This window comes from Siphateles boraxobius, unplaced genomic scaffold, assembly GCF_051911475.1.
Source record: "Siphateles boraxobius isolate OS27281-9 unplaced genomic scaffold, OSU_SipBor_1 77, whole genome shotgun sequence".
Lineage (NCBI taxonomy): Eukaryota > Metazoa > Chordata > Actinopteri > Cypriniformes > Leuciscidae > Siphateles > Siphateles boraxobius.
The window spans coordinates 3,805,322-3,819,348 of record NW_027509205.1 but is presented as its reverse complement, the minus strand read 5'-3'; the positions used below and the strand labels follow the sequence as shown (position 1 = coordinate 3,819,348).

Sequence of the window (14,027 nt, the reverse complement as noted above, 5' to 3'; positions counted from 1 at the left end):
TTTGGCTCATGGATCCGGAGCATGAAAACAACATCATCCACAACAACAACAGCAAAAGAGCCCGACTCTGCAGGTTTTTGATGTCTCTCTCTTATCTCTTGGAGTTTTTACGAATGAGCTGATGAGTTGAATCAGGTGTGTGTTTGATTGTCCGAGTGTTGGTGAGGATTGCGGAGAGGGACACGGTGCCTCTGACGGGAGGCATGGGAATTCATACTTACCTGGCAGGGGAGACACCATGATCAGGAAGGTGGTTCACCCAGGGCGAGGCTCGGCCATTGCACTCCGGTTGTGCTGACCCCTGCGAATTCCCCAAATGTGGGAATCTCGACTGCATAATTTATGGTAGTGGGGGACTGCGTTCGCGCTCTCCCCTGGACACACTGGTTAAAAGAGCAGATTGTTCGAGTTCCTCTTCTTCTGGTAGTTAACGACCTAGGAAGTCCAGGGAATTGAACTGCAGTGGTTGATCGAGAGATGTAAAACTCTCAACCTAGGACCAGTCTGCAAAAGTAGGGCTGTTTTTTAGTTTTTTTTTTCATCATTCTTCAAATAATCTCCATTATTCAACCAACGCTTTTATTGGCAGCAGTGGTCCTAGAAGCAAAGTTGTTCCGAATGAGGAGTTCTATCATGTGGTATGAATACCTTGTGCATGTGTGAAAAATCACCTGACATACAGTCGCCTATGGCCGTATTCATGTTGTTGTTTTTACTGTTTACAGCGCCACCAAGTGGCCAGTCGCCACATCCCTTTTCACCTGAGCACAGGCTGAGCCCGTGCACAGGTGTACCGACTTGGGTGTAATTGTCTCATTCCGTTGGAGAGTTATGGCCATTTAAGAAAAAGCCCGCCTCGCCCACTCCCAACGTTTTGGCGTCCCGTCGCCAACGTGAATCGAAATTCCGACTTTTTTCCCCATCGCTGTCGGCAATCAGACTCCAGGGAATCTTTCTGCACCGGTTTGGGTCAGATCGGGCGAAAGACCTAGGACTAGTGTGCAAAAGTAGCTTTTTCACAAAATCCCAAATACCCGAAAATCTCGCCAGCGCAACCATCGAATCCGAGGCCTGCGTCTTGTTCGGCCCGAGCCAAGGATTCCGGTGATGTAAGACACTTGGGTCTGCGACGGACGGTTCAGGAGTTACGAGGCATTTCGTACTTCTGATCGCTGCAGCGCCACCTTGGGGCCGATTGGGCCGGAGCCTTGGTGATGTTGTAGACCGGGCGGGTACTACCATCCCTCAAGAGTTTCAAGTCTCTACGACGTACGCTTTGGTCTGCCCGCTCACTTTTAGGGCAGAATGTTTGTTGGTCCAAAATCCCAGGTTGCACTCCAAAGTGTCGTGTTGTGCGCTCTGCTGTGATCCATTTTCGGTGTCAACAGTCAAGCTGAGCTTGTATTGCTGTGAGCTGAGCTTGTTTGTTGGCGACCTTTAGACCCTCTCGCCACGGCCCAGGTGGGCGTGGCCTTTGACGGCTCCCCCGCCTCTGCGTCATTGTGTCATCGCTTCTCGGCCTTTTGGCTAAGATCAAGTGTAGTATCTGTTGTTATCAGTTTAATATCTGATACGTGCCCTACCCGGGCACCAGATATTAAATTGATTTTTGGAACTGGGAGATGGAAGAGGGGCTTGCTCCGTCCACTCCACGCATCGACCCGGTATTGCAGTACTTCTGGGAACGGTGCACCCCCAAAAACTGTGTTCAATGAAAGAGATGTTTTAGTCTTGTGTGGCAGCAGGTGTTAATGGAAGTAACGTATATTGCTGTGTATGGGTGCTTTAAAGGTGTTGTAGGTGATCATATGCTATACAGGTAATGGTGGTGTGAGAGGGAAAAAAAAACAACAACTCTGTTCTTATCTCGTTTAACATCTGATTCGTCCACTATCCGGTGACCGCGTATGAAATTGATTTTTGGCTCATGGATCCGGAGCATGAAAACAACATCATCCACAACAACAACAGCAAAAGAGCCCGACTCTGCAGGTTTTTGATGTCTCTCTCTTATCTCTTGGAGTTTTTACGAATGAGCTGATGAGTTGAATCAGGTGTGTGTTTGATTGTCCGAGTGTTGGTGAGGATTGCGGAGAGGGACACGGTGCCTCTGACGGGAGGCATGGGAATTCATACTTACCTGGCAGGGGAGACACCATGATCAGGAAGGTGGTTCACCCAGGGCGAGGCTCGGCCATTGCACTCCGGTTGTGCTGACCCCTGCGAATTCCCCAAATGTGGGAATCTCGACTGCATAATTTATGGTAGTGGGGGACTGCGTTCGCGCTCTCCCCTGGACACACTGGTTAAAAGAGCAGATTGTTCGAGTTCCTCTTCTTCTGGTAGTTAACGACCTAGGAAGTCCAGGGAATTGAACTGCAGTGGTTGATCGAGAGATGTAAAACTCTCAACCTAGGACCAGTCTGCAAAAGTAGGGCTGTTTTTTAGTTTTTTTTTTCATCATTCTTCAAATAATCTCCATTATTCAACCAACGCTTTTATTGGCAGCAGTGGTCCTAGAAGCAAAGTTGTTCCGAATGAGGAGTTCTATCATGTGGTATGAATACCTTGTGCATGTGTGAAAAATCACCTGACATACAGTCGCCTATGGCCGTATTCATGTTGTTGTTTTTACTGTTTACAGTGCCACCAAGTGGCCAGTCGCCACATCCCTTTTCACCTGAGCACAGGCTGAGCCCGTGCACAGGTGTACCGACTTGGGTGTAATTGTCTCATTCCGTTGGAGAGTTATGGCCATTTAAGTAAAGCCCGCCTCGCCCACTCCCAACGTTTTGGCGTCCCGTCGCCAACGTGAATCGAAATTCCGACTTTTTTCCGAAAATCTCTCCAGCGCAACCATCGAATCCGAGGCCTGCGTCTTGTTCGGCCCGAGCCAAGGATTCCGGTGATGTAAGACACTTGGGTCTGCGACGGACGGTTCAGGAGTTACGAGGCATTTCGTACTTCTGATCGCTGCAGCGCCACCTTGGGGCCGATTGGGCCGAGCCTTGGTGATGTTGTAGACCGGGCGGGTACTACCATCCCTCAAGAGTTTCAAGTCTCTACGACGTACGCTTTGGTCTGCCCGCTCACTTTTAGGGCAGAATGTTTGTTGGTCCAAAATCCCAGGTTGCACTCCAAAGTGTCGTGTTGTGCGCTCTGCTGTGATCCATTTTCGGTGTCAACAGTCAAGCTGAGCTTGTATTGCTGTGAGCTGAGCTTGTTTGCTGGCGACCTTTAGACCCTCTCGCCACGGCCCAGGTGGGCGTGGCCTTTGACGGCTCCCCCGCATCTGCGTCATTGTGTCATCGCTTCTCGGCCTTTTGGCTAAGATCAAGTGTAGTATCTGTTCTTATTATGTTTTAAACTTTTACGGGAACACAGAAAAAAATGACAGATACAGCCTTTTAATAGATATGCAGTCCCACTTACTAGGAAAGACTCCTTTAATTTTCGCAGGAGATTCTAATTGTGTTTTACAGAGGAAAGATAGGAAAGGGGCAGGGGAGGATTTTAAAAAGGACAAGACTACAGTTTTACTGCAAAATATAATAAAAGATTTTAGACTGACTGACGTTTTCAAATCCATGCATCCCAACAATGTGGGCCACACCTGGTTCAGTGGTGATGGCACCAGAGCTTCCCGCATTGATTATATTTTTACCAGAGACTGGTCTTTATTGGATGCCAGATTAACCCCACTTTTCTTTTCTGATCACACTATGCTATCTTGCACCCTATCACTTCCTCCCGGTTTGACAACAGGTAGAGGTCTGTGGAAGCTAAACTGCTCCCTGTTGGAAGACCTGGAGATAGTAAAAGAATACAGGGAGCAGTACAGCAATTGGCAGACCCTACAAGACTTCTATGATTCAAGAGCACAGTGGTGGGAGATGGTGAAGGGAAAGACCAAGACTTTTTTTAGATGGGCAGGGAAAAAGAAAAAAGGAAAAGAATATAGACAAATGGTGGGACTGCAAAAGAGGCTACAACGCTACTTTCATCTTTTTAATCAGGGGTTCGACTTTAAGGATGAAATAAAAGACGTCAAAAAGGAAATGTCTGAATTGGCAGAAGTTAAAAGTAGAGGAATTATTCTGAGAAGTAAAGAAAAGGAAATAGAGCAGGGAGAGAAATGTACACGATACTTTTTTAAGAAAATACTTAATAGAGGTGGAGCAATGGTGAAATTGAGAAACAAAGAAAGAGAAATGATGACAGACACAAATGGTATTTTAACAGTAGTAGAAAGTTTTTATGAGGAACTCTATGGAAAAAAGGTAATTGATGATGGTATTTTAAATGAAACACTAACCTTTATAGAGAAAACTGTAAAAGATAGTGCAGGTCTGACAAATGATTTTAACCTCCTTGAGATGGACAAAAGCTTAAAAAATTTTAAAAAGGGGAAATCCCCTGGAGATGACGGACTCCCTCTAGAATTTTATCTGACCTTTTGGGACATTTTAAGACAAGACTTACTGGCTGTTTTTAATGACTTTGATAACCTCGACCGACTTCCAGACAGTTTTAGAATGGGTATAATGACACTTTTACACAAAAAAGACGACAAGACAGATTTAAAAAACTGGCGTCCTATAACCCTTTTAAACTTTGACTGTAAACTTTTTAGTAAACTTTTATCAACACGAATGTCAAGAGTTTTAGCAGAATTGATCAACCCGGATCAAGCCTGCGCCGTCCCTGGGAGAAAGATCACGGACAGCCTCGTACTGATAAGAGATGCCATCTGTTATGCGAGAGACAGAAATATTCGGCTGATAGTTTTAAACCTAGATTTTGAAAAAGCATTTGACAGAGTCTCGCACCATTACTTGTTTCAAGTATTGGGGAAAATGGGCTTTCCTGGGAGATTCTTAGCTTGGGTGGGATTGCTGTACAGGGACATAACCAGCAGAATCCTAGTTAATGGGAACCTTTCAAAAGCGATAGATATACGCAGCGGTGTCCGTCAGGGCTGTCCGTTATCTCCTCTCCTGTATGTGGCTTGCATCGAACCCCTAGCGCAGGTCTTGAGAACGGACAAGTGGATAACGGGACTGACCATACCCGGGACCGGAGGACTGACTGCAAAGACTGTTTTATATATGGATGATGTTAACCTTTTATGCACTGACGTTTTATCAATACAGAGGACCATGGACTTGACAGACTGGTTTGGGAAAGCGTCTGGAGCTAGACTGAACAGAGAAAAGACCCAGGCACAGTTCTATGGCCCATGGGAACCTAGCAAGACTGTTGGACTGGACATCACTATTAAAAAGACAGACTTAAAAATACTGGGCATAAAATTTGACAGAGACGGGGGAGGGAGTGGAAATTGGCATGATGTGATGGGAAAAGTGAAGAAAAAATTGGGGTTCTGGGGACTGAGACAGCTGACAGTTGAAGGGAAGGTTTTAATTCTAAAAGCGGTGATTTTACCACTGTTCTTATTGTTATGTTCTGTTTTTTTCCCCCCTAGATTCTTTCTTGTATCTCTGGACCGGTCCATGTTTTATTTCCTGTGGGGGTCCAAGTGGGAGAGGCTAAAAAGAGGAATTATGAAGAAAGCACCAAAAAATGGAGGAAAAGGCGTACCGGACCCTCACTTGTTTTTAGGAGCCAAATACACTGCACTACACCTAAAGTATGCCCTGACCCCATCCAGACAAGACAAAACAGCAGCCATGGCCCGGTTCTGGGTGGGGTCTTTTTTAAGATCCATCAATATCTTACCAACAGACTTGACAACACCACTTGCATTTGACCAACCCCCTGCATACACTCATATAAAAAAGTTTTTAAAGAATTTTAATTTGGAAAAAGAAAGAGTGACTGTTTTAACCAACCACCGCTCTATCCTCTCCCTTGTGCAGGAACGGGAACAAGTGTGTCCAGTGCGCGGGCTCACTCTAGGTGAAGCCCAAAAGGTTTGGCGAAATGTATCCCACTCAGCTCTTCATAACCGACACCGAGACCTGGCTTGGATGGCTGCCCATGAGATCCTCCCGGTCAGGGCCGTGATGCACTCCCGAGGCATGTCAGAGAATCCCATCTGCCCGCGGCCCGGGTGTGGCGCGCCCGAGACCGTGAGGCACGCCCTCTGGGAGTGCAGTGCTGTGAGGGACCTGTGGGCAACAGCTGGCCCCCAGCAATTCCCGTACCTGCCAGTAGGGGGGGTCCCAGACTACCCTATGGGGAGAGGAGGGGTGAGCCAAGATGAAACACCAGCTAAAACACCATCAAAGCTATGGCTCACCATCCTCTGTATCAAAGACGCCATTTGGACCTCCAGAAACCTACTGGTAGGGAAGCGCATGCAGGTGTCCCTCCACGCCACCATCCAGCTGGCTAAGTCAAGGCTGCAGGATTACACCGCATGTCGCCATTCGGATGTGGGGGTCAGAGCTTCACAGGAAAAGGTCCCCATAGCCACGAGCCCTGACTGCCCGTAGATGCCCCCCAACATCTTAGGTGGAGCAGCGGCGCCTCGGTTCAAGAGGATCTCCTCCGGGCCCAGAAGGGTCGGGTCCTTGGGACTGTTTCTGAAGAGCTGAGTGGAGGTTTAAAATGGTTATAAGGGCATACCCACTCCTGTACAATGGAAGAAAGAGCTTTTAAACTCTGTTGTTTTTTTTTTTTTTTTTTTTTTTTTTTTTTTAATTTTTTTTTTTTTTTTTTTTATTGTTTTATCTGTATATTTATTCTATTTATTACCTTTTTTATTCATACCTTACTTAATTTTTTATTTTTAACAGAATGCTTTTCTTTTACTTAAAAAAAAGTATATGTACTGTATATGTATATATGTATACGTGTATGTATTTATATATATATGTGTGTGTATGTGTATGTATATATATATGTACATGGGCAAATGGAACTGTTTTATCGCTTCAAAAACAAAAGAACAAAGAACAAAAAAGCATTTGAACATTCTGTAAAAATGATATGATGTATAAATGAATGAAATGGCACAATAAAAATATGTCAGTTTTTACAGTAATTAAAAAAATAAAAAAAATAAAAAAAAATATTGAAAGTTTTTACAGTAATTTATACGGCACTAAAGAGGTACACAATGGCATCTTAGAGGAAGTTTTAGGGTTTTTAGATAAAAAAAGTTAAGAGTCCAGATGTGCTTTTATCCCAGGATTTTAATCTTTTAGAATTGGAAAAAGCTTTAAAGGGTTTTAAGAAGGGGAAGTCCCCGGGCATGGACGGACTCCCCTTTGAGTTTTATCTGACTTTCTGGGACATTTTAGCACATGACTTACTTACAGTTTTTAAAGAATTTGAGACTCTTGACAGACTTCCAGACAGCTTTAGAGTAGGGATAGTTACATTACTGTACAAAAAAGGAGACAAGACTGACTTGAGAAACTGGCGACCAATCACTCTTTTAAATTATGATTGTAAACTTTTTAGTAAGATTTTAGCTACACGCATGTCGACTGTTTTAGAGGACGTAATCCACCTGGATCAAGCTTGCGCTGTGCCCGGCAGGAAGATCACGGACAGCCTGGTACTGATCAGAGACGCCATCTGTTATGCGAGAGACAGAAACATTAGGCTTGTAGTCCTAAATTTAGACTTTGAAAAAGCTTTTGATCGGGTCTCGCACCAGTACCTCCTTCAGGTACTGCAAAAAATGGGCTTTCCAGAGAGGTTTATAGCTTGGGTGGGACTGCTGTATGAGGGCTTAAGCAGCAAATTTCTTGCAAATGGGCATCTTTCCAAAGCTGTAAATATCCACAGCGGTGTCCGTCAGGGGTGTCCTTTATCTCCCCTTCTGTATGTGGCTTGTATTGAGCCACTGGCACAGATCTTGAGAAGGGATAAATGGATTAAAGGACTAGATATCCCAGGAACTGGTGGACTGACGGCGACCTGCGTTTTATATATGGATGACGTGACCCTTTTAGCGACTGACTTTTTATCAGTACGAAGAGCAATGGACTTGACTGACTGGTACGGTCGGGCCTCGGGCGCCAAGCTTAACAGGAGTAAGTCCGAGGCCCTGCTCTTCGGGCCGTGGGGCGACGTGGACACAGGAGGACTAGATTTGGATTTTAAAGAAAAGGATTTGAAAATTTTAGGAGTAAAATTTGACAGGGAGGGTGGAGGACCAGGAAACTGGACTGACATGTTAGGGAAAGTCAGACAAAGACTGGGCTTTTGGGGACTAAGACAACTGACGTTAGAAGGCAAGATTTTAATTTTTAAAGCAGTGATTTTACCACTAATTTTACTTGTCTGTTCTGTTTTTAGTCCCCCAAGACGATTCCTGGCTAAGTTGGAGAGGGCGGTATTTTATTTCCTGTGGGGGTCCAAGTGGGAACGAATCAAGAGGGAGGTCGTTAAAAAGAAAAAAGAGAATGGCGGGAAAGGCCTCCCAGACCCCCACCTGTTTTTAGGCAGCCGCTTTGCCGCCCTCCATATCCAGTATGCACTGACCCCATCCAGAGAACACAAGACAGCAGCCATGACCCGATTCTGGATGGGGTCATACCTAAGAAGTTTGAAAATTTTACCCATTGATCTTAAAAGTCCAGTGTCTTTTAATTTGTCAAAAGAGCATAGTTTTATTAAGAAATTTTTAAAGAAATATCTTTTAGAAACAAATGATGCCACTGTTTTAACTAATCACAAGTCTCTCGTCTCTCTTGTGCAGGATCGAGAATCGGTGAGTCCAGTTCCAGGCCTCACACTAGGTGAGGCCAAAGACGTTTGGAGGAACGCAGCCCACCCAGCTCTCCAGAACAGGCTTAAGGACCTGTCGTGGATGGTGGCTCATGAGATCCTCCCGGTCAGGGCGGTCATGCACTCCAGAGGCATGGCCAAAAACTCCACCTGCCCACGGTCCGGATGTGGTTCCCCGGAGACCGTTCAACATCTGCTCTGGGAGTGCGGCGCTGCGCGGGACCTGTGGGCCAAGACAGGCCCCCTGTTTTTCCCGTGCCTGCCAGCGGGTGGGGCCCAGGTGGACTATAAGCTCGCCATCCTGGGGGTGGGTCAGGGCTTGAAGGAGTTGACACCACCAACGTTTGCCTCGCTCTGGCTCACCCTCAACCACATCAAGGATGCCATCTGGGTCACCAGAAACCTGCTGGTGGGGAAACGCGTGACGGTCCCCCTCCACGCGTGCGAGCAGAGGATAACATCAACGCTGCAGGGTGGGCCGCACGTCGTTATTCGGATGGGGGGGCCGAGGTCACACGGAGAAGGTCCCGGCCGCCACCGTACCTGGCCGCCCGTAGATGCACCCTCACCACTCTGGCTACGGGAACAGCGGGCCAGCGGGCCGGAGGAGAGGGGATCTCCGCTGGGCACTGGAAGCGAGGAGTCTGGGGCCTGTTCTGGAGACCTGGAGTGAATGGACATTCTTGATAGGGACTCACCCTCGATCCTGTACAAGAGATGTTTTATTTGGCATATTTTATTGTTTTATTGTTTTATATTTGCATTCCTATTTTATTTTTAATCCATTTTACCTTTACTTTAAAACAACACACAACATACATGGACTTTTACACAACACATCAACATAACTGATTTTTAACTGTAACTTATGTCCTTTTTGTTGTTTTAAGATATGTGCAAAAATGTGATTTTATAAGGAAAAAATGGATATTGAAAGAATGGAATGAAACAATGTGACAATAAACTTTTTTCGAAAGAAAAAAAATCTGTTCTTATCAGTTTAATATCTGATACGTGCCCTACCCGGGCACCATATATTAAATTGATTTTTGAAACTGGGAGATGGAAGAGGGGCTTGCTCCGTCCACTCCACGCATCGACCCGGTATTGCAGTACTTCTGGGAACGGTGCACCCCCAAAAACTGTGTTCAATGAAAGAGATGTTTTAGTCTTGTGTGGCAGCAGGTGTTAATGGAAGTAACGTATATTGCTGTGTATGGGTGCTTTAAAGGTGTTGTAGGTGATCATATGCTATACAGGTAATGGTGGTGTGAGAGGGAAAAAAAAACAACAACTCTGTTCTTATCTCGTTTAACATCTGATTCGTCCACTATCCGGTGACCGCGTATGAAATTGATTTTTGGCTCATGGATCCGGAGCATGAAAACAACATCATCCACAACAACAACAGCAAAAGAGCCCGACTCTGCAGGTTTTTGATGTCTCTCTCTTATCTCTTGGAGTTTTTACGAATGAGCTGATGAGTTGAATCAGGTGTGTGTTTGATTGTCCGACCGTTGGTGAGGATTGCGGAGAGGGACACGGTGCCTCTGACGGGAGGCCTGGGAATTCATACTTACCTGGCAGGGGAGACACCATGATCAGGAAGGTGGTTCACCCAGGGCGAGGCTCGGCCATTGCACTCCGGTTGTGCTGACCCCTGCGAATTCCCCAAATGTGGGAATCTCGACTGCATAATTTATGGTAGTGGGGGACTGCGTTCGCGCTCTCCCCTGGACACACTGGTTAAAAGAGCAGATTGTTCGAGTTCCTCTTCTTCTGGTAGTTAACGACCTAGGAAGTCCAGGGAATTGAACTGCAGTGGTTGATCGAGAGATGTAAAACTCTCAACCTAGGACCAGTCTGCAAAAGTAGGGCTGTTTTTTAGTTTTTTTTTTCATCATTCTTCAAATAATCTCCATTATTCAACCAGCGCTTTTATTGGCAGCAGTGGTCCTAGAAGCAAAGTTGTTCCGAATGAGGAGTTCTATCATGTGGTATGAATACCTTGTGCATGTGTGAAAAATCACCTGACATACAGTCGCCTATGGCCGTATTCATGTTGTTGTTTTTACTGTTTACAGCGCCACCAAGTGGCCAGTCGCCACATCCCTTTTCACCTGAGCACAGGCTGAGCCCGTGCACAGGTGTACCGACTTGGGTGTAATTGTCTCATTCCGTTGGAGAGTTATGGCCATTTAAGTAAAGCCCGCCTCGCCCACTCCCAACGTTTTGGCGTCCCGTCGCCAACGTGAATCGAAATTCCGACTTTTTTCCCCATCGCTGTCGGCAATCAGACTCCAGGGAATCTTTCTGCACCGGTTTGGGTCAGATCGGGCGAAAGACCTAGGACTAGTGTGCAAAAGTAGCTTTTTCACAAAATCCCAAATACCCGAAAATCTCGCCAGCGCAACCATCGAATCCGAGGCCTGCGTCTTGTTCGGCCCGAGACAAGGATTCCGGTGATGTAAGACACTTGGGTCTGCGACGGACGGTTCAGGAGTTACGAGGCATTTCGTACTTCTGATCGCTGCAGCGCCACCTTGGGGCCGATTGGGCCGAGCCTTGGTGATGTTGTAGACCGGGCGGGTACTACCATCCCTCAAGAGTTTCAAGTCTCTACGACGTACGCTTTGGTCTGCCCGCTCACTTTTAGGGCAGAATGTTTGTTGGTCCAAAATCCCAGGTTGCACTCCAAAGTGTCGTGTTGTGCGCTCTGCTGTGATCCATTTTCGGTGTCAACAGTCAAGCTGAGCTTGTATTGCTGTGAGCTGAGCTTGTTTGCTGGCGACCTTTAGACCCTCTCGCCACGGCCCAGGTGGGCGTGGCCTTTGACGGCTCCCCCGCCTCTGCGTCATTGTGTCATCGCTTCTCGGCCTTTTGGCTAAGATCAAGTGTAGTATCTGTTCTTATCAGTTTAATATCTGATACGTGCCCTACCCGGGCACCATATATTAAATTGATTTTTGGAACTGGGAGATGGAAGAGGGGCTTGCTCCGTCCACTCCACGCATCGACCCGTTATTGCAGTACTTCTGGGAACGGTGCACCCCCAAAAACTGTGTTCAATGAAAGAGATGTTTTAGTCTTGTGTGGCAGCAGGTGTTAATGGAAGTAACGTATATTGCTGTGTATGGGTGCTTTAAAGGTGTTGTAGGTGATCATATGCTATACAGGTAATGGTGGTGTGAGAGGGAAAAAAAAAAACAACAACTCTGTTCTTATCTCGTTTAACATCTGATTCGTCCACTATCCGGTGACCGCGTATGAAATTGATTTTTGGCTCATGGATCCGGAGCATGAAAACAACATCATCCACAACAACAACAGCAAAAGAGCCCGACTCTGCAGGTTTTTGATGTCTCTCTCTTATCTCTTGGAGTTTTTACGAATGAGCTGATGAGTTGAATCAGGTGTGTGTTTGATTGTCCGACCGTTGGTGAGGATTGCGGAGAGGGACACGGTGCCTCTGACGGGAGGCCTGGGAATTCATACTTACCTGGCAGGGGAGACACCATGATCAGGAAGGTGGTTCACCCAGGGCGAGGCTCGGCCATTGCACTCCGGTTGTGCTGACCCCTGCGAATTCCCCAAATGTGGGAATCTCGACTGCATAATTTATGGTAGTGGGGGACTGCGTTCGCGCTCTCCCCTGGACACACTGGTTAAAAGAGCAGATTGTTCGAGTTCCTCTTCTTCTGGTAGTTAACGACCTAGGAAGTCCAGGGAATTGAACTGCAGTGGTTGATCGAGAGATGTAAAACTCTCAACCTAGGACCAGTCTGCAAAAGTAGGGCTGTTTTTTAGTTTTTTTTTTCATCATTCTTCAAATAATCTCCATTATTCAACCAGCGCTTTTATTGGCAGCAGTGGTCCTAGAAGCAAAGTTGTTCCGAATGAGGAGTTCTATCATGTGGTATGAATACCTTGTGCATGTGTGAAAAATCACCTGACATACAGTCGCCTATGGCCGTATTCATGTTGTTGTTTTTACTGTTTACAGCGCCACCAAGTGGCCAGTCGCCACATCCCTTTTCACCTGAGCACAGGCTGAGCCCGTGCACAGGTGTACCGACTTGGGTGTAATTGTCTCATTCCGTTGGAGAGTTATGGCCATTTAAGTAAAGCCCGCCTCGCCCACTCCCAACGTTTTGGCGTCCCGTCGCCAACGTGAATCGAAATTCCGACTTTTTTCCCCATCGCTGTCGGCAATCAGACTCCAGGGAATCTTTCTGCACCGGTTTGGGTCAGATCGGGCGAAAGACCTAGGACTAGTGTGCAAAAGTAGCTTTTTCACAAAATCCCAAATACCCGAAAATCTCGCCAGCGCAACCATCGAATCCGAGGCCTGCGTCTTGTTCGGCCCGAGACAAGGATTCCGGTGATGTAAGACACTTGGGTCTGCGACGGACGGTTCAGGAGTTACGAGGCATTTCGTACTTCTGATCGCTGCAGCGCCACCTTGGGGCCGATTGGGCCGAGCCTTGGTGATGTTGTAGACCGGGCGGGTACTACCATCCCTCAAGAGTTTCAAGTCTCTACGACGTACGCTTTGGTCTGCCCGCTCACTTTTAGGGCAGAATGTTTGTTGGTCCAAAATCCCAGGTTGCACTCCAAAGTGTCGTGTTGTGCGCTCTGCTGTGATCCATTTTCGGTGTCAACAGTCAAGCTGAGCTTGTATTGCTGTGAGCTGAGCTTGTTTGCTGGCGACCTTTAGACCCTCTCGCCACGGCCCAGGTGGGCGTGGCCTTTGACGGCTCCCCCGCCTCTGCGTCATTGTGTCATCGCTTCTCGGCCTTTTGGCTAAGATCAAGTGTAGTATCTGTCTTCTCGGCAGGGATCCTTCTCGGCAAGGATCGCTTCTCGGCCTTTTGGCTAAGATCAAGTGTCTGGTCCTAGGGTAGAGACAGCGATCGCCTCTTGGAGGTTTTTCCGGCTTGGGTCCTTCAGTGACTTGAGCCCCAAACTTTTGAGAGGTACATTGATCCAGCTGCTTTTATTCCGGTTCTGTTTTAAGGTAAGACCTTTTTATCTATTTATTTATTTATTTATTGTTTTTTAAAGTTTTAGGCTGTTGGTGTCTCCACCATGTCGGCTGCCCGTGCCGGCATGAGGAGGCACCACAGCGTGCGTTTTTTATTCAAAGAAGTTGAGGGGAAGCTCCTGGGGATGTCACGTCTTGACTTCTCCAGGAAGCTGATCCAAAAAACTCTAAATTTTAAACCTGATGATCTGAATTGCATCGTGACTCTGCCCCTGAACAAAGGATTTGATGTTAGTTTTAGAGCGGTTTCCCACCTGAATGATTTCTGGCACAGATT

The 14,027-nt window shown here is 46.7% G+C and overlaps 6 non-coding genes and 3 pseudogenes across 6 annotated transcripts; all 9 read left to right on the top strand.

The window, feature by feature from the left end:
• The first annotated feature begins 213 nt into the window (after positions 1-213).
• On the top strand, positions 214-377 carry LOC143726556 (U1 spliceosomal RNA). The gene has a single exon (XR_013198797.1). It is a non-coding gene; the product is annotated as a U1 spliceosomal RNA (small nuclear RNA).
• Positions 378-1,507: 1,130 nt separating this feature from the next.
• LOC143727238 (U2 spliceosomal RNA) lies at positions 1,508-1,698 on the top strand. Its single transcript, XR_013199443.1, has one exon. It is a non-coding gene; the product is annotated as a U2 spliceosomal RNA (small nuclear RNA).
• A 434-nt stretch (positions 1,699-2,132) lies between these two features.
• Positions 2,133-2,296, top strand: LOC143726555 (U1 spliceosomal RNA). Its single transcript, XR_013198796.1, has one exon. It is a non-coding gene; the product is annotated as a U1 spliceosomal RNA (small nuclear RNA).
• A 1,011-nt stretch (positions 2,297-3,307) lies between these two features.
• On the top strand, positions 3,308-3,447 carry LOC143727510 (U2 spliceosomal RNA; annotated as a pseudogene).
• Positions 3,448-9,667: 6,220 nt separating this feature from the next.
• On the top strand, positions 9,668-9,844 carry LOC143727385 (U2 spliceosomal RNA; annotated as a pseudogene).
• Positions 9,845-10,278: 434 nt separating this feature from the next.
• LOC143726554 (U1 spliceosomal RNA) lies at positions 10,279-10,442 on the top strand. Its single transcript, XR_013198795.1, has one exon. It is a non-coding gene; the product is annotated as a U1 spliceosomal RNA (small nuclear RNA).
• A 1,128-nt stretch (positions 10,443-11,570) lies between these two features.
• On the top strand, positions 11,571-11,761 carry LOC143727232 (U2 spliceosomal RNA). The gene has a single exon (XR_013199437.1). It is a non-coding gene; the product is annotated as a U2 spliceosomal RNA (small nuclear RNA).
• A 436-nt stretch (positions 11,762-12,197) lies between these two features.
• LOC143726552 (U1 spliceosomal RNA) lies at positions 12,198-12,361 on the top strand. The gene has a single exon (XR_013198792.1). It is a non-coding gene; the product is annotated as a U1 spliceosomal RNA (small nuclear RNA).
• Positions 12,362-13,489: 1,128 nt separating this feature from the next.
• Positions 13,490-13,579, top strand: LOC143727525 (U2 spliceosomal RNA; annotated as a pseudogene).
• Positions 13,580-14,027: the final 448 nt, after the last annotated feature.